The 20,258-nt window shown below is 38.6% G+C and overlaps 1 protein-coding gene across 1 annotated transcript in view; it reads left to right on the top strand.

Annotated features, from left to right (window-relative positions):
* CRB1 (crumbs cell polarity complex component 1) overlaps positions 1–20,258 on the top strand; it is a 202,575-nt gene that overhangs the window by 169,111 nt on the left and 13,206 nt on the right. The window lies entirely within an intron of this gene.

Here is a 20,258-nt window from a genome sequence, read left to right on the forward strand (position 1 = left end):
TTTTAAGAAAGTTGTTTGTCTGTGGAAATGACCAAGGTAAACCTGAATTACCATTCAAAACAAAGGGACAAAATACTATACTATAAAAGCAAAGGAAATATATTTAATTTTATTTTTCAATAGTAATAGAAGATTTTACGCAGCTAATTCATATTCTGTGGAATACTGGCAGTCATTTCAAACTGGAAGCAACTAATTTTGAAGTCTTTCCTTTATGTGCATCTATTTCCATGGCATGTGCCACACTGTGATCTCAGATGATCCATTCCAAAGTTAGATTTTGTGACAAGAGACTTGGGAGAAACCTTCTCATCGGTATTTGCTTTCCCAAATATTTGACGTAAGCGTAAAATAGATTATAGCCAAAAACCTGATGTACATTTACTCCCTTTTGGACACATCCGTAATTATATACTTACAGGCCATTCCAAATGTCGTATGTTATCTTCCAAATATATTTAAGAATCACTCACCATCTCTTTCTCTGTACACTTCTGATGCCTCTCTTGTCACTGTAATTGTCAATTGCTTTTCTGTTTTCCAAATATCTTGTCATGAGATATCTGACTTCAAACAAAAGTAATGTCCCTTTTCTCTTTATTCTTCTGTATTTTCGATTGCACTGTTTGTGACTATGGCTTTTACACATTTGCACAGAAAAATAAAACTTTTGTTTCTGTATCTTTACTTCCCATCCTCTGATAACGGTCTTCATTTGCTTTGACTGTGTCCTGCATGGTAAGATGTCCACAAGCCAGACACACATGCATGTGTGCACGCGTGCACACACACACACACACACACACACACACCACATAATGAACACAGAAGCACCAGGGCTGATCTTCCTGAATTGTGGTCTCTTTTTATACAGATGTGTCACTGCAGGTAAACATCTGTGCCATCAAAGTGAGGGCCCCATGTACTTCCCCTCTCTGGCAAGTACTCCTCTAGTTGGCATTCTAGAATTGACTACATGCCTGACTGTTCTTGCTCTTGGTTTACATCGTCCCTGCCCAAGCTAGCCATAGTTCCACCTGGCTCCAAGGAGGGGCCAGCCCGCCTAAATGACGGAAATTCACACAGCTTCTGAAACATAACCTGCATTTAGTTGAATAAAAAAATAATTTCAGGGGCCGACCCCATGGCATAGTGGTTAAGTTCACGCACCCCGCTTTGGCGGCCAGGGGTTCGCAGGTTCAGATCCCGGGCACAAGCTATGCACCCGCTCATCCAGCCATTCTGTGGCGGCATTCCACATATAAATGGAAGAAGATGGGCACAGATGTTATCTCAGGGCCACTCTTCCTCACTAAAAAAAAAAAAAAATTCATTTTGCTCATTTTTAAGATTTTACATTTGAATCAAATAAGACTATGTCTCCATTTTGGGCCATGCCGCCTCCTCCTTTGTGTGTGTGCATGGAGAGTAGTTTTCATCACCCTCCTTTGTGGAGAACAAGCAAGTAGAGAAAACAGGGAGGTTTGGAGGACTTAGTATTTTGGCAGCATGAAGAAACAATTAAATTCCAGTAACACTATTGAGAACCTTCTCTGTGCCAGAGACTGTGATGAGCCATTTTTAAATATATAATTTTTTAAATATAGGGGGAACCAAAGTCGCTCACTTTCCAAATTCTTCACTAGATTGTGTCTAAAGATCTTTTTGCCCTTTCTGAGTTTTAAAATAGAAGTTATTCAGCTTTAATTTCATAAAATTAAAATGGAGCCTTTTCTGGAAATGGTGATACATAAAGTTTGAGTTTAGTGATTTAGGTAGGAAACCAGTGAAGAAGAGAAATCTACCTTTTTCAACCACCAAAATTATTACTAATGTGGACTATTTCACTTCTCTGCTTTACTTTTTTGATTTATTCAACAAATACTTATGAATACCTACTATGTGCCATGCCCTGGACTAGGTACTGAGAACACAGCTACAAATTAGGCACAATGTTTGCTCACAGGTTGAGGGTCTCGCGGAGGATGAAGGTAAACGGACAGAGAAGGACAGTCTCTGGACCAGCTTTGGGACGGAGCTAAGCGCCAGCTGTAAGGGAGCTCAGAGGAGGAGCGTTTGCCCAATCTTACAGGTGGACGGGGAAGGCCAAGGGCAGTCCCAAAGCCTAAGCTGAGATGCAAAGGTTAACAGGTGTTAGGCTGTGGCCGGAGGGATGAAAGGTAGAGAGTGTTTCAGGCAGAAGGGGCTGCAGAGGTTGTGCAGTGTGGCCGGGGCATGAAGTGGGTTGGAGCACTGTAAGCCTGAGGCCGTAGAAGGAGCAGAAGTGAGTCCCTGTAAGCCAAGTCATGACCTTGGTGTTTCATCCTAGAGCAACAGGCAGGCTTTGAAGGGGTTCAAACAGAAAAGTGACCTGATCACACTTGGACTTTAGAAACATCACCTGGGCTTCTACATAGAGGATGGACTAAAAGAAATGCAAGACTGGACCCAGAAAGACCCATTGAGGAGGCTGTTGCAGTGATACAGACAAAAGGAAAGGACATTCTGCACCACCTTAAATAGTCAAAGGAGATGTAGAGAAGAGGATAGATAAACAAAGTTTGAGGCAATAAGACCTCGTGATTGCTTGGAGAAGGTGTAGATCCGAGGGGAAGAAAAATTAAATTTGGTGAATATTATTTTTAAAATATTTGTTCATTGCACAAGCAAATAAGTGTAAGGTTCAGCGGGATATCCAAGTACAGTTATTAATTAGCGTGAATATTCCAGTCTGAAGTTCAAGAGACAAAGCTGAGCGGGGTCTATGAATTTGGAAGTCATGATATAGATCTATTGACCTTTTGTATTCCATTCTCCAGATCTATAACCCATTTGTATTTTTTCTTAGTATTTTTTTTCAGCTTTATTGAGATATCATTGACATATAACATGTGTAAGTTTAAGGTGTGCAACTTGTTGATTTGATACACTTATATATTGCAAAATGTTTTTCACCATAGCCTTAGCTAACACTTCCATCTTGTCACATAATTACCATTTCTTTTTGTGGTGAGAAACTTTTCTCTGCTGGCAACTTTCAGGTACACAATACAGTATTGTTAACTATAGACACCATGCTGTACATTAGATTTCTGGAATTTATTCATCTTATAACTGAGAGTTTGTACCTTTGACCAACATCTCTCCGTTTCCCCCACCCCTCAGCCCCTAACTACCACCATTCTACTTTCTGTTTCTATATTTTCTTTCATGTTTTTATGTTATACATATGAATGAGATCATATACTATTTTTCTTTCTCTGTCTGACTTATTTCACTTAGCATAATGCCCTCAAGATCCGTCCATGCTGTTGCGAATGGCAGAATTCCCTTCTTTCTCATGGCAGAATAATAGTCTACTGTGATATATATATATATATATATATATATATCATATATATATATATATCACATTTTTTTAATCCATTCATCCATCAGTGGACACTTAGGTTGTTTCCATGTCTTGGCTATTGTGAATAGTGCTGCAATAAACATGAGAGTGCATATATGTCTTTGAGATTCTGTTTTCATTTCCTTTGGATATATTTCCAGAAATGGACTTGCTGGATCATATGGTAGTTCTATTTTCAGTTTCTTGAGGAGCTTCCATACAGTTTTCCATAGTGGCTGCACCTACTTACCTTCCCACCAACAGTGCACAAGGGTTCCCTTTACTCCACATCCTTGCCAACACTTATTATTTTTGTCTTTTTGATAATAGCCATTCTAACAGATGTGAGGTGATATCTCATTGTGGTTTTGATTTACATTTCTCTGATAATTAGTGATGTTGAACATCTTTTTGTGTCTGTTGGCCATTGTATATATTCTCTGGAAAAATGTCTATTCAGTTCCTCTGCTCATTATTTAATCAAATTGTTTGGGGTTTTGCTATTGAGCAGTATGAGTTCTTTATATATTTTGGATAGTAGCTCCTTGTCAGATATATGATTTGCAAATATTTTCTCCCATTCCATAGGTTGCCTTTTCATTGTGTTGATGGTTTCCCTTGCAGAGCAGAAGGTTTTGGGTTTGCTTTAGTCCCACTTGTTTATTTTTGCCTTCGTTGCTTTTGCCTTTGATGTCAAAGCCAAAAAATCATCACCAAGTCAAGGAGCTGTACCATATGTTTTCTTCTAGGAGTTTTAAGGTTTCAAGTCTTACATTCAAATCTTTAATCCATTTTGAGTTGATTTTCGTGTATGGTGTAAGATGCGAGTCCAGTTTTATTCCTTCACACATGGCTCTCCAGTTTTCCAAATACCATTTATTGAAGAGACTATCCTTATTTTTTGCTCCTTTGTCATACGTTGATTGGCCATATATGGATGAGTTTATTTCTGGGCTCTCGATCCTGTTCCATTTGCCTATGCATCTGTTTTCATGCCGAAACCATACTGTTTTGGTTACTGTAGCTTTGTGTTATAGTTTGAAATCAGGGAGTGTGGTGCCTCCAGCTTCCTCTTCTTTCTCAGGATTGCTTTGGCTGTTCAGAGTGTTTTGTGGTTCCACATAAATTTTAGGATTGTTTGGTCTCATTTTCCTGTTCCTTTGTCTAGTAACTTTGGATTATGCTCTGGGCGTTGTAAAATATGTATTGTAGAGACTATGGATTCTTTTATATTCTTCCAAAAGACATTGATTATTTTGTTTTAGTGGGTAGCTAATTAGCTAAACCAAACTCGCAAGCCTGTGGCAGTGCCTACTGTGGTGGGCCGTAGTTGAAATGTCTGCTCGGTTCTTTTATCTTTATCTAGACTGCTGCAGAATTTGAGACTCTACCTCTGTAGCTCTCTCCTTTCCAGAATTTCCACTTGACTTTCCAGCTGCTGTGGTAGATGGTAACTCTTTTCTCTGGCTCTTCAAGCCAGAAAGACTGCAAATTTCTCTCCTAGTTTTAATCAGTCAAAATGGTGTCTATTGGGTCCTGCACCCACAAAAAAAGCTGAAAAAAATGAAAATCACCCAGTACCCTCCACTCTTCTAACTTTCGATTCCCCTACAGTTTATGCCTACTTTTGGTCACTCACCAGTGCCCTCACATTGTTGTTTTTGCCATTTCATCCAGAGTTTATAGTTGTTATCTGCTGAAGGGTTGGTCTAATAGGAGCTGCATTGTTATTACCAGAAATAGAAGCTATAATTTTAAGTAGATCATCTTAAACTGTACTAACATTAGTATTTGGTACCAGAACAAGAGATGTTGTTTTCCTTCTGACTTCTACACTGACCAGGTCACTTAGGAAGAGCAGGTTTTACTTCTGGGAACCACGTTCAAAGGAAAACATTGATGACTTCCAGTGCCTAGGCAAAGGCAATTTAGAAACAGTATAAGGATAAGGTGATGTTGTCTCTGGAAAGAGAAGACTTAAGGAAAGCATGAAGCTGCCTTCAGATGTTTGAATGGTTGTTATGAAAAGGAAAAAGTAGATTTGTTCTATATCAATACAGAGAGCAGAAATAAGATAAAGGAGTAGCATATGTAGGAAAAGTTCCAAGTCAGCCTAAGGGAAAACAATTTAACATTAGAAATATTCAGTATGTAATGCATTGAGTTGCACCCATCCCTGGAAGCATTCAAATACAATCTAAATGATCGTATTTCATAAATATTGCAGAAAATATTTGTCTCTGATTGAGACAGATGCATGGACCTGGCCATTTTTAAGCTTCTATGATTAGCTGATTAAGTACAACTAATGCACTTCGTATATATAAAGTTTCTCAAGATCATCGCCTATATTACTCAAGATAGCAGAATTGTAGGCTAGGTTTAGAAATGACGTTTACATTTTTTAGTGGAGGAAATTGTGGTGTAGAGGGCTAAATAACTGACCAAGACTACTTTGGAGAAAGTGCGGATTGGAAAGGATACTTCTGAGTGTTTTAGATCGTTAACACATTGGGGCTCGTTACAGTGAAGAAATTTTTGAGAATGACAAATCTCCCTAAGAATGGATTTTTATATACAATAATTTATTATACTGCTTCCTGTGAAACCGAAAGCCTAACACCATCAAGTCTTCCCCATTTGCCATCTGAAAGGCATCGTTCTTTATCATCCAGAGCAAGGATGGGCTGGGCCTAGATGCTAGTCATGTGCTTCACATGCACACACAAGCATCTCTGAGCAAAGCTGGGGGTCTGCGTTGCTCCACAATCAGTCATGCAACAGAATCAAGGCAATAGCCAGAAAAAGGTAGAGCCTTTGGGAAAGTCTAGTGGTGCTACTGGAGCTTTTTTTTTAATCTTATGGTAAAATTATGTTATAAAAATATTCCATTATAAATTGTAAGCTGCCCTCTATAGACAGATTAAGTTAATTCTCTTTCAACCATTACACTGGCATACATGACACTGAAATATTAGACTGAACCATAGGAAATTGCATATATTTGACATTTGGGATCTACAAAAATGACAATTTTATATGGTTTAACCACCACATAAGTAGTGGCTGATATATGCCAGGATGCTTCTCCTAAATTTTGGATAATTAATGCAGAACAGAGAATCAAAGAGCCAGAAAAGATCTCATGAATCATATAGTACCACTTATTTGTATAAAAGATGAAGAAGCTAAAGCTCAGAGAGGGTATGCTCTACTTAATGTCTATTCAAGCCCTTTCCCCATTTTTAATTGGGTTATTAGTCTTTTACTGTTGAGTTGTGGGAGTTCCTTATATATTATGGATATTAACCCTCTGTCCAATATATGGTTTGCAAATATTTTCTCCCATTCCATAGGCTACTTTTCACTGCATTGATTGTTTCCTTTGCTGTGCAGAAGTTTTTAAGTTTGATGTAGTCCTATTTGTCTATTTTTGCTTTTGTTGCCTGTGCTTTTGATGTCATAGCCATGAAATCATTGCCAAGACCAATGCCATAAAGCTTTTTCCTTATGTTTTCTTCTAGTAGTTTTATAATTTCAGGTCTTATGTTTAGGCCATTAGTCCATTTTGAGTTGATTTTTGCGTATGGTGTAAGATAGAGTTCAATTTCAGTCTTTTGCTTGTGGATATCCAGTTTTCCCAACACCATTTGTTGAAGAGGCCATCCTTCCCATTGTGCATTCTTGGCTCCCTTCTTGAAGATCAGTTGATTGTACATGCATGGGTTTATTTCTGGGCTCTCCATTCTGTTTCATTGGTCTATACGTCTGTCTTTATTCCAGTATCATACTTTTTCGATTACTGTAGCTTTGTCATATATTTTGAAATGAGAAAGTTTGAGGCCTTCAGCTTTATTCCTCTTTCTCAGGATTGTTTTGGCTACCTAGAGTCCTTTGAGATTCTGTATGAATTTTAGCATTCTTTATTTCTGCAAAAAGTACCATTGGGAGTTTGATACAAATTATATTGAATCTGTAGATCGCTTTGAGTGGTATGGGCATTTTAACAAAATTAGTTCTTCCAATCCATGAACACAGCATATCTTTTCATTAATTTGTCTCTTCTTTAATTTTTTTCATCAAGGTTTTGTAGTTTTTAGTGTACAAGTCTTTCACCTCCTTGGTTAAGTTTATTCCTAAGTATTTTATTCTTTTTGATGCTATCATAAATGCGATTGTTTTCATAATTTCCTTTTCCTATTGTTCATTATTAGTGTCTAGAAATTCAACTGATTTTTGCGTGTTGATTTTGTATCCTCCTACTTTGCTGAATTTGTTTATTAGTTCTAAAAGTTTTTCGAGGAGGCTCCAGGGTGTTCTACATATAAGATGTCATCTACAAACAGACAAATTTTACTTCTTTCCTCTTTGGATGACTTTTGTATCTTTTTCTTGCCTAGTAGCTCTACTAGGACTTCCATTCCTACGTTGAATTGAAGTGATAAGAGTGGGCATCCTTGCCCTTTTCCAGGTTTTACAGGGAAAGCTTTCAGTCTTTCACCATTGAATATGATGTTACCTGTGGGCTTTTCATATATGGCCTTTATTATGTTGAAGTAATTTCCTTCTATTCATAGTTTGTTGAGTGTTTTTTTTGTTGTGAAATGGTATTGAATTTTGTCAAATGCTTTTTCTGCATCATTTGAGATGATCATGTGATTTTTATCCTTCATTCTGTTGATGTGATATATTACATTGATTAATTTTCATGTGTTGAACCCTCCTTGCACCCCAGGGATAAATCCCACTTGGTCATGGTGTATAATCCTTTTAATATGCTGTTGAATTTGGTTTTCTAGTATTCTGTTGAGATTTTTATATCTATATTCATCAAGGATATTGGCCCGCAGTTTTCTTTTCTTGCAGTGTCTTTGTCTGGCTTTGGTATCAGGGTGACGTTTACCTTATAAAATGAGTTTGGATATGTTCCCTCCTCTTCAATTTTTTTGAAAAGTTTGAGAAGGATTAAAGTTAATTCTTCTTTAAATGTTTAGTAGAATTTACCAGCGTAGCCACCTGATTCTGGGCTTTTCTTTGTTCAGAGGTTAAAAATTATCACCAAAAGTTATTTTCTACCACCAAAATATTTGTTGTGAAAAGGTAGAAAAGGAATAAATGACGCTATGGAAATTGAGAATAAATAATATGCACATCTATACTATCACTGCTTTCAATTTAAGAGAGGTTCTCATATGTATAAGTCCAGTTGTTTTCCCCTCACAACAACTCTGAAAGGCATTATTATCTTTATTTTGAAGATGAATAAATAGAGACTTAATGAGTTTACCTGAATTGTTCAAGCCCAAATGTCCAGGAAGCATCAGAGCTAAGGTTCATCCTAGTCTTCAATTTCCAAATCTAATGCTAAAGATTTGATATCTATTAGTTAGGATCCAGGAAAGGGATCTTTGGGTAATTAGCAGGAGTTCCCTTGTTACTGTGGTCCAAACTGGCCAAGAAAAAATGGGAGCCGTCATCAAGAATGGTTTAGAAAACCAAACAGGAATTCCTCTCCAATTCAGCCCTAAAAGTTTGGTGCCTATGGCTGGTTGCCACATCTCTAGAAGGAGGTGACACAAGTAGAGATGATATAGAGGAGGGTAACTAGAATCACAGAAGATAGGGGATTTGAGGAGTGGGCAGACATGTCCCATAACAAAGTTACTCTTTATCTTGGTTAAATGAAGAGTCTGAACATACATGTAAATTAATGCATGGCCTGATTGAGGGGACCTGTTCAGAAAGTCTCAGAATTCCAGCATGGGAAGCATTCATTGAGACCTAGCAAGTCTAGCAAGTGATAGGAACTTCTGCTTAACACTAATCTTATAGATTATAGAACTCATTAAACTAAGAGAGTAAAGCAGAAAAATAAAATAAACTCAGCAAGGACTTGGCATTTGTGAATGACAGAGTCATAAATGGTTTCTGAGAAGGTGAGAGTTGTGCTTCATCATAAAGGCTGATGTCAAGGATGATGCCGACTGGCCCACATCTTTGGGCTTCTGTTAACAGATCACTGGCCAATGGCACAGGAGTCTTCCTCTGTATGACAATCCTTCTCTTCTCTCAATTTGGCCTTCAGGAAAGAGGCACCCAGAAGGACATTCTCTTCAAATTAGAATTTTCAAAAGCACTGTCACTTATCACTCAGTTTCCACTAATTAGCCTTGAAGAAAGGGTAAATAATAGCACTAATTTCAGAAACGGTTCTTATAGGTTATTTTGATGTATTTCAATCACTGAAATCAGGTCTGATTCAGTTCACTAATCTGCTTTCCTTTAATCTTTTCACACTTTATTAAGATTTCTGCTTCACCAAGTATAATTAATGCTCTTCATTTCTTAATGTGAGATCATTGCCACCAGCTTCACAGAAATCATGTAGTGTAGACTTTCGCCTTCAGAACACATTTCTTTGTGTGTCCAAAATAGAACAAGAACAGGCGATAGACAGTTGGGCTCCTGGATTGTAGATGTAACTGAATTGGTTGGTGTTAAGCCACAGACAACTGTGGGAAATAACCAGGTTGAAGTTTGCCACTGAGTTGACTAACTAACCAAATCAAACAGCTTTTCAGTTAGCTGTCAAATTAATCTCATCATCTTTTAACATCTCCCTGAAGTGATCATTGCATTGCTACAATATTGGACTTTGTGGAAACTGGTTTTTAAAATAATGTATTTATCCATTCATCCACCGTTTATCGAAGGTCTGCTATAGGCAAGGCCCTGAGCCAAGCATGGTGAACAGAAAAAATATCCACAGAGGACGTGCTCCTGCTCTCAAAGAGCTTATGCAAGAGAACTGGGTGACTTCCATGTATAGCCCCACCCATATGGTTCTTCAATTTTGTAAATCATGAGGATATCTAAAATATGCTCATGATGACATATGTTGGTTATGACAAGGGTGACCATATTAATTATTGTTCTACTGGAGTACTTTCAGGGTTCAAGGGGGCACTATTAATAATTATGCTGGGACAACAGCCTAAGCTGATATTATTCTGGGCAAACTGAGATATATCCTAGTTATTACCCTCCTGGAGAACACATTATATTTCACCTGATACATTTCCATTCTCTTCAAAATGTAATTGACGTCTATTACAGATCATTTCAGAAACTAGGTCTACACGTTACAAGCCAATTAATTGACCAAATGACTCAAAGGAAACAATGAAGTTGATTGCAAATTGTTAGTTATCATTTTCTTGAATTGTTTCCCTCGTTTTTTACTCAAGAACTTCTGGCATTGGTTTCATCTATTAAAAATAGAGTTGTGAGGAGGAAGATAGGCACAGATGTTATCCCAGGGCCAATCTTCCTCTGCAAAAAGAGGAGGATTGGCATGGATGTTAGCTCAGGGCTGATCTTCCTCACAAAAAAAAATAGAGTTGTGATCAACCAAACTGAAAACTGCTAGTATGCAGTCGAATATCATGCTGTTGTCTAACTTAACATGACATGAATTTAGTTTCTCCTAATTATTAATTTTCAAGAATGGAGTGTATGGATTCTTATATGATATGGGTTTTCTTCTTGAATGACTATATTGCCTTTAGGAAGTGAGGCCACAGTTCATTGAATCCATTGCTGATCTGTTTTGTGAGAGCAAATGGAATGACATGTGGAAAACTGGGTACAAAGAGAATTTAATATTTGGACAAATTTAAATATCAAGATCACTAACTTGAAATTGATGATTGTTTTAATATTATTTCTGCTTAAAACTTTCATGACTCATAATATATTCTTATGGATTATATGTATATTATTTTCCTAACCTTCATAAAAATAAGAATTCTTTCTTTCTGAAAGGGCATAAAGACCATAGCTATTATCTTTTTCTCACAGTTGTAAATACTGAATTACAGATTGTTTCATGCAAACTATAGAAATCTATTGGAGACCAACTGTCTGCAGAAAGGAAGCAACATATTAAATATAACTCAGCCCAGAATAAATAGGCTATTGCAGGAAAATATATTTGATCGTTTGGAAAGCATATTCGTGTTTGTCCCATTGTCTACCTGAGTTCACTTTCATTTAGTTCCACACATGACTCTGAATACACTTTATTTCCACCCGTTTCCCCTACTATTTCATGGATAATCCTATGCTGATGGCAAGACTATGTTGTAAAGGAAAACTGAGGTACCAGTATATTTGTTATTCAAAGTGGCAAAGTACATATTAATCCCTGATAAATGACTGAAATCACTCTAGTTGATACCTAAAACTCAAGGAAAAATTACATTTTAAAACTAATATGTTCCTTGAAATTTTTCAATAGCCAGCATCATGTCGTGTATATAGTAGATAAATATTAAATAACTTACTGATATAATGAATGAAGTGTTTTTGAGGGAAGGTCAAAGTGGCAGTTTCTAATTTTGAGAATCGTGTGTGTGTGTGTGTGTGTATGTTTAACCTGCCCCATAGTTATTGAAATTAAGATGAAAATGACAGTACACTTTAAGTACAGAGAGTTGGCCCATTTTCACTACCAAATTCGCAGAATGAAAAAGGCAAGGCTTGGTGATTAGTAAACACGTTGTTGATGATAGTATTACCCTTAAGGATAAGTGAGCCACACTCTCCATCAGGGAAACATGTCCACCCAACAACCAAATGCACAGAAACTCTGTTATTCATGTGAAGTGGGATTTGATATAAATTGGCTCTTTCCTGACCCAGTCTCGGAGGACACTTAGATCCGTGAAGACGTAGTCTCTCTCTCACCTGTGACATAATCACGGGGATACCCAAGGACACTCTCTGAGCAGCCCTCCAGGATATGTTTGATTTGATGTCCTCTTTGCTTTTAGAAAAGCCTTACATTATATCAGGTGGACAAGGCCCCTCAAAATCTTAGTGATTAGGGAAGCATAACTTCTATTCAAAGATAAGTATGGTCAAATTGTTAAAATCCATGTCCTTTTAATCCACCTCCTCTAAGGCCGGTGAGAGCTGACCACTGTCACAACCTTGAAAAAAGATGTTTTAAAGGACATGTTGCTCATTGCTCTTTGAGCCTTAAATCCTCATTTCCTTCTTCCTTCCTGGTCAAATAAATATGTTCTCAAAACTTGCCAGTGAAACCTTCCTTGCTCCTCTCCCCTACCCAATCATCATCAGGAGCGTCTTCCTGTTCCCACACCGTCCTAAATACACCTCTGTCATAACCTTTCATGATGACAACGCTCATGATGGCTAATATTTGTGGAGCACTCACTCTGAGCCGGGCACAATGCTAAGGTCACTACACACGTTATCTTACTTATTAGTCACAAAAGTCCCAAGACTTAGGTGATATTATTTTCTCATTTTGCTGATGAGAACACAAAGTCAGAGAGAGGTTAAGTGCCTTTTCCAAGGATATCCAGCTCGGAGGTTGCAGCATGAGCAAGCATTCAGACCTTGGGGTGTGTGCACCTCTTACCGACGAGCAGTGCTGCAACAGCCTTTATTTGTTGCCTTGTCCTCCATCCTGTGAGCTACAGGAAGGGAGAGAAAATGTCTCGTTTGACTTTGTAACTTCAGCGCCTGGCAGTTGTGCCTGACAGAGTAGGTGCTTCTGTCTTTACTGAAGGAATAAACGAATGGATGAATGAATGGCCTGTGATGTGCACAGAGGAGGAAGCTATGATGTTTCCAGAGGTGGGGAGGGCAGGAAAAGTTTCACCCAGCAGATATTTGATCTAGGTCTTATAGAACGAGCAGGAATTTTCTTAGCAAAACAAAAAGCACATTTTCCCCTGACATGTTGTGTTGTTTTGTTTTGTTTGTTTGTTACCAAAGTGTTAATTAAATTGTTTTTCCCTAAAGAAATTAAGTCACCAATAAAGTTGTGTGCCTGTTAGCAAAGAGAGCTCAGAATGCCCAAGTTCTTATTCATAGTATAAGTGCCACATTTTGTTTATAATGATCTGTTGCCTTAGTTGATTATTAGTCCTTCCTCGTATAACTGCATTTTGATATTTATAAGGGTTGGAGAAAGGAAAACCTGGAAAACAACCATCAGAGCCATAGACTTCCGTAGGGATCACTGAACAAGGCTTGGAATGTGAGAAAAGGAAGGAAATTCATGGCACTGGCCCAAAAATATAACAAACATCAGACAGATTGTTGACGAAGCCCTACACAACGAGAGAGAAAAATATGCTGAGGAAAAATAGGTGGTGCCAGAAGCAATGGAGGATCCAGGAAAGAGCTAGAAGAGTTCATAAGGGGGAAGAGCCCTACAGCAGCCACAGGACCTCAGGGACATGGATGGAAATTCCTGGATTTGCCCCAAGAGCACCATTAACAAGACCAAAGCTTATCATTTTTCACAAAACCGGCTGTCAGAAAAGCCTTGCAAAGAAGTTTCTAAATGTTCTCCCCTTTCCAAATTCAACTAGCCTGGAGGATTGTGCTGTCCACTCCCACCTCGTCGCTGCCAATTCATCCTCCCTCCGAGCCACCTTGGTCTGCAGTGACTGCTCCCTGTGGGGTAAGCTGACATTCCGGGCCTCTCAGCAGGAAACCCTGTCCTTTCATAAGTCCCGTGACAGTGCAGAGAGCTATCCCCTGCACCCAAAAGAGCAAGCCTGTCTTCCCAAAGTGACCATTCCGTCCATGCATTTGTTTCCACATGTCTGACAGTGGGTGGGACATAGAGAGAGAGGAAGGAGCAGGGAATCTGTGAAACTCCCTACTATAATAATTTCAAGAAAACTACAATCTCATTTTAGAGAAAAAAAGGAAACTATAAGACACATTGAAAACAATTACCCCCTAATTTATGTTACTGAGTAAAAGCACAGTATGCATTCACAGAAGTGTGGTCACCGTGAGCTATCACGAGAGGGGAAGTTTTCACAGAGGATGTGTGAGTTAAACTGGACCATGAAACATGAGCAAGATTGTTTAGAGGACAGAAAATGGGAGAGCATTCAAGAGAGAAAAAAGGTCATAAGTAAAGATGTGAGAGTGGGAAAACGTTTGGATGACATGAAGTACAGAGAGTGGATGACTGGAACAGGCAAAGAATGCTGGGGAATAATGGGATATAAAATTGGATAAATTACAGGTAGGGCTAGATGATGGAGTAAATTGCCCAATCTTCTGATAAAATCCAGCCAGAGAAGGACTAGTGGTTCCATGATTCCGTGATTTCGGCCTGTGCCATGTTTTCCTCTAAACTAATTCCTATATGTTGTTATTATATGTGGGCTGCCACTCCCTTTCTGACTAGAAGGGACCTTATACCAAAGATGGTAGCTTCTTTCTTTAATGATGGTTTTATTTGATTAATGAAAACTCCCCAATTGATGTTCTTAGACTTATTCTTTCCTATTGGAACCCAAATCGATACAAACTGTTCCTTGTTTCAGAAATTCTTTTTTTATAATGCTGCACAGGCAGGAAGCTTCTGTTGAGTAGATTTGGGGGCAGGGCGTTTAACCAGCTTATTAAGAGCACATATTCTTTAACCCAATTTTTGATTTCTCTAATTAAGAGTTTTCTCTAGGCATAGTTTTATTACTAAGTCTTGCTGTAAGCATTTTTCTTACTTAATTTGAATCTTTCTAAAGTTCTTATTCATTAATTGAGGATTTTCAGGCCTCTGATGCTCTCTCTTTTTTCTCAAAGGACCAAAGACAAGTTTTGGTCTGAGGAGGTTCGAGTATAATCAGATTAAGTCTCCTTTCACTACAAAATTGAGCAAATTCCCTGGAGCAGCACCACTGAAAAAGAGTCTTTGAGGCAGTAGACTGATGCTGTTCTTGTTCGTCATCTTAAAGTACATAAAATTAACAAATATATTTGCTCATTTTAATAAAGGTCTCAGTTGCACAGATCAATATAAATGTACCCCATACCACGCAGGAGTGGTTGGAACATTTCTGTGGTTAGTGCAATCTATCTTCAGAGCTAAGGAAGCCAGAAGGTTCTGAGAGTGGACCATTAACTGGCCACGAGGAGTCAGAGCCGATGCACAATAAACCCCACTGGTCAGGCCTCAGATGACCAGGATTCTCATGGTGCCTCTTCTGCCAACAGCCGTGCCTTCTCTGATATCGAGCTATATCCACCCAACGACCAAAAGCGCCCGCCATGCGGTACCTCACTTCATCCTAACCATCAGTAGTACTGCCATTTCCACTTTACAGATGCAAAAACTAAGGCCCAAACAAGTTAAGTGACTTAGAGTCATGAGTTCATCTAACCTCAAATCCTTGTTTTTTCCTCCAATATACAATCTGAGGTTTCCATTTCCTAATTTGTAAAATGCGACACTTGGAGATTGTTTTTAAGCAGACTGAAAATTGTTAACACTTCTTAATTATAAAATGGTTGTTTAAAATAGGTACCATTCCGGGCCGGCCCCGTGGCTTAGCAGTTAAGTGCGTGCGCTCCGCTGCTGGTGGCCCGGGTTCGGATCCCGGGCGCGCACCGACGCACGGCTTCTCCGGCCATGCTGAGGCCGTGTCCCACATACGGCAACTAGAAGGATGTGCAGCTATGACATACAACTATCTACTGGGGCTTTGGGGGAAAAAAATAAACAAATAAAAAAAAATTAAAAAAAAAATATAGGTACCATTCCATGTAGTTTACAAAAACACAAGTTTTTTATGAGACAAACTATAGCCAGGGAACTCTGTGGAATTTTTTGAAGAACAGTTCCAGGGAGCAAATGAAGAATGTAAATGGGAAAGAGATTGTAAAATATGCTCTATGGACCTAATGGGATCTGGTATCTATTTATTTTTACCATTAAGTCCTGTGAATGCTAAAGATGTTCACAGCTGGCAGTATGTAAATTATCCTAATTTGCAGCTTCTTGTGGTTAAAGGTTGTGTGCATTTGGGCTGGTATAACTCTATTACCACTTAATTACCAATATAAATGCTCTTGAATTATAGAAACCAATATATGCAACCCGATTTAAAAATTTGTTTGCAGAACCCTAAGTAATGACTTTGAGCTTCACATTCGCCTTGTGGGGGGCACTGAAGACGCACAGGTTCTGTGTGATGCATATAATTAGTCTTCTGCCTTGAAACAGAAATGGTGGAGTATTTTGCAGGACTCTCACCATGGTTGGGAAGTACAGGCCATTGCTCTGTTGAGGAGGAAAATGTGCACCTTTGTAGAGACATTCTGGGATGTAAAGAGCCTGGGGCGCATTATGAGATCCATGAAGTGATGTTCATTTACATAAGGGCAAATACTGTGAGGGAAGAGTAGGCTGTGTCCCGCATATTCACTCACATAACACTGTTAGCTAGAGCGGGGTATAACGAGGACACCATCTTTGGTTCAATTCCCTTTTAAGGATTTGTTCACTGATTGAATCGTTCCAATGATCACAGACTGAGATCAGAATTACAAGCTCCTACTAAGTTCTTAGTTAAAAGAGAGGCCCAGATTGGGCTTGATGCACAAATCTATAGAGCCTTCCTCTCCTCCTGACAAATATGCCAAGTCTCACCTGGCTATATCAGGAGCTACTCATCATTTATGTCAAGAAGTTTCTTTTTGCATTGGTTTTACAATGCCGTCTACTTTGTCAATTCAGTTCAAAAAAACTTGAGCACCTACGATGTGTCATGAACTCTGAAGTTGAAAGAAGAGAAAAAGATAGTATATTCTGTTTGACTACAGCTTTCCAAATGTAGAACAGGATCTTGAAATACACATATAAAGGATCTTGAAATCACACATTAAGACAGAAGTATAGCATGCCATGAATTGTGGGAGTCCATGGCTGAGAATATGCCAATTAGCATTTTTGCTACACAAATTAAAAGCATGTTCTTATAAATAACAATAGTAAGACTGTGTAAAATTTTATACATATGTAATGCTGTCTATTTGATTTCCTGGGTGGTGGTGCCAGACAACCTTTTTGCATCCGACTTTTTATAGGTAGTAATGTGCCATTGCAATGAGAACCTTAAGTGCGTGTTAGGGACTACCGTGTCACCATCCTCATCAACTGGCATTTATTAAATTCAGGCACTATAAATAATACTTATCTACCTTATATAGAGTGAAATATGTGCACGTGTTTTCACATAAATAATATTGAGGCCATTTTTTTTCCTTGCATCTGCAAGAAAATAGGAGTTCCTATATAATGGTTTTGAAACTTAGTGTCTCAAAAGGAGTATAAAAACAATTCTGCAGTTCTCCTATGCTCAGGGAAACCTGAAATCCTTGGGCAATGGGTGAAATGGGAAAGGCCTCCTTATTCGCCCCTAAATGTTCCCCAGTGTCCTAAAAAACACTATAGTCTCCCTCATTCAGTCAGAGGCAAAGGAATCAATGTAGTTTGGGAACCAGGCATAAAGGCTATGGCATCCAAAAGAATTAGCTACTTGTACTTGGAAATTAGCAAATGGATGTACAATTTTTAACTATAAATTTCAAACTTTCCATCAAAGTCAAATTGTGCTGATGTTAGTCAAACCTAATCTAGGCATTGATTCAAGAACCTGCTGATGGAGTAAAAACTACATGGAAACTTGTTAACAAGAAGTACAATTATCTACATCTCAGCAAATAATGCCAGAGTGTCATGTAATATGCTGAGCTCAGGCAGCCCGGAGCCAATAAAGAGCTCTCTCTTTTCCTCACCGTTAATATTTACAGTTGGAAGCAATACGTGGCTGCAATCGAAGTGCTGCACCTGAGAAGGGAGTCGCTGGGCTTGATACCTTGTTTCCTGACACTGTGAAGCCCTGAAACAGCTACCTGCTTAATCGTCGCCTTAACGTCGTGTTAAGACTGGAGGGTAGCACATGGCTGTTTTATGCAAGCAACAACCCTGGGAGATTTTCTGCGCTGTTTAGTTGTTTTATTTCTTGATAGACATGCTGGGCTGTTAAAAGCATAGGACTGAAAGTTGTGAATTATGGGTCATTTTCTTTGTTCTCCCGCTGAATTTTTCAGCGTCTATGCCGGCACTGTTTATAGAGACAGCCTACCTCCCAGACGCCTACTGTGTGCTAGGCACCTTCCTAGAACCCACAGACAAAACTCTCCCACCCATCAGCCTACTGTATTGAAGCTTATTCTCACATGCAAAGTCCTAAAAAAAGTTAAACAACCATCGATAAGCAGGGAAGCCTGGCTGGTTATATAAGCACTGTACGTAGCAAGAGACCTGAAATATAAAATAACCATTGTTACTCACATCTCTCAGTGTGTAAATATGTCAAATAAGGGTAACATAGCTGGAGCTAAGGGTGGATTTGGGGTTACCTCCATATGATGCTCTACCTCGGATGCATCTGCGCATAACTGAACAAGCTCTGACAATTTGGGTACCAGGTCTGTTGCTTCCTGGCTGTGTGATTTTGGACAAATTGCTAAATTCATCTTTTCAATAAGGGCAATAATCTCTGTATCATTAGATTGTCGTGAAGATTAAAATGGGATGGCACATAGAATGCCAGGACCACATTAAACCTTCAGATTTTAATTACTTTTTCTTTCTCCCTATGTACCACCTTTTAGTTTCAAAGTATTTTACAGATAATCTCATTGTAGACAATGAACTAAATATCGAAAAGATTAATTGCCTGGGGAGATGCACAAATAATCAAAGACCTAGTTGTCACCCTTGTAGTAGAAATAAGATATTTATTCCAGGTTCCTGAGACTAGGAAAAGAGCCCTAAAAATAGTAGTGAAGAAATTTTAATAAAAGGGAACAAAGAAACCATTGGCCAGGGGACCAGCTTCTAAGAACGCTTAAGAATAAAAATGCATTTTAACGTGGAGGTGATTTCTCGCCGGGTCTTCCACACAAGGAGGAGCGCTGGGACTGAGCCAAGCTATGCTGCGGCTCCTCGTCTCTTCTCGAAGTTGTAGCTGCCCCTCGTGTTGTTAAATTGCAACAGATGGCTTCTTTTTACACCCCACGCTGTCAGTGGAATGTAAATGCTTCTCCTCACAACACTGAAAATACCGAGGCTGTGTGTTTAATCTGTGCTGTGCAAGCAGAATGACCCTGAAAACAACACGAGCACTGAGCACGTTGGGAGAGTTGGCATCAATCCTTGTAAACAGAATTGGGGAGGATTCTGCAAGCCTAGGGACTAATCACGGTTTTCTTCCTGAGGCTCTTAGCACAGCCGTATCCCTGAGGACAAGTAATCTAAATGGAGATATTGAATAGAAAAGTTATAGACCCAAGGGAAATGTTTTTTTAAAGAGGGGGAGAGAGGAATGTTATTCTGGGGTATGGGAAAAAGAAATTTTTCTGCTCGACAACATCGAAGAGGCTTAGTTTATAGTTTGAATTCTCAGTTCCAAGTCTCTTTGGGAGTTTAGGAAACAAAATTTCCCTGTGTTTCAGATTATTTAAGTTAGTAAGGGGAATAGTCTTTTAGCGATTACTTCAAAATTCAGGAAAAAAAAGAATATAAATAATTCATATGTCAACATGACACAGAATATGAGAAAATGCAGTAATCAACAAAGATTAGCCAGAGAAAAAACTTACCTTTTGAGAATATTAATAGCAAATTATAGAACTAAAATATAATTAAACACATTAGGTGGGTTATCTCATTTCTTCTTAAATCGGTCTCTGAACTGGGTAGGGAACAGAATCTGATCTTCATTTTATTTAAACAGTCACTAAAAGTTAGTCAGTAGCGAACAGAGAAGAGGAGTCTTCATGCCACTCATCCTTTGACCCTTTTATAGGGAAGGAACAGAGTTCCTGGCACTTCTAAGTCTTGTATTTTCTTGGGCAAGGATCTCCTAAACTATTATTTCGAAAGGCAATGCAGACATTGAAAATATCGTAATTACTGTATACATAGACTTAGAGGTCCAAAAGTATAAAATAGCCATCT

This window comes from Diceros bicornis, chromosome 38 (assembly GCF_020826845.1).
Source record: "Diceros bicornis minor isolate mBicDic1 chromosome 38, mDicBic1.mat.cur, whole genome shotgun sequence".
Taxonomy (NCBI): domain Eukaryota; kingdom Metazoa; phylum Chordata; class Mammalia; order Perissodactyla; family Rhinocerotidae; genus Diceros; species Diceros bicornis.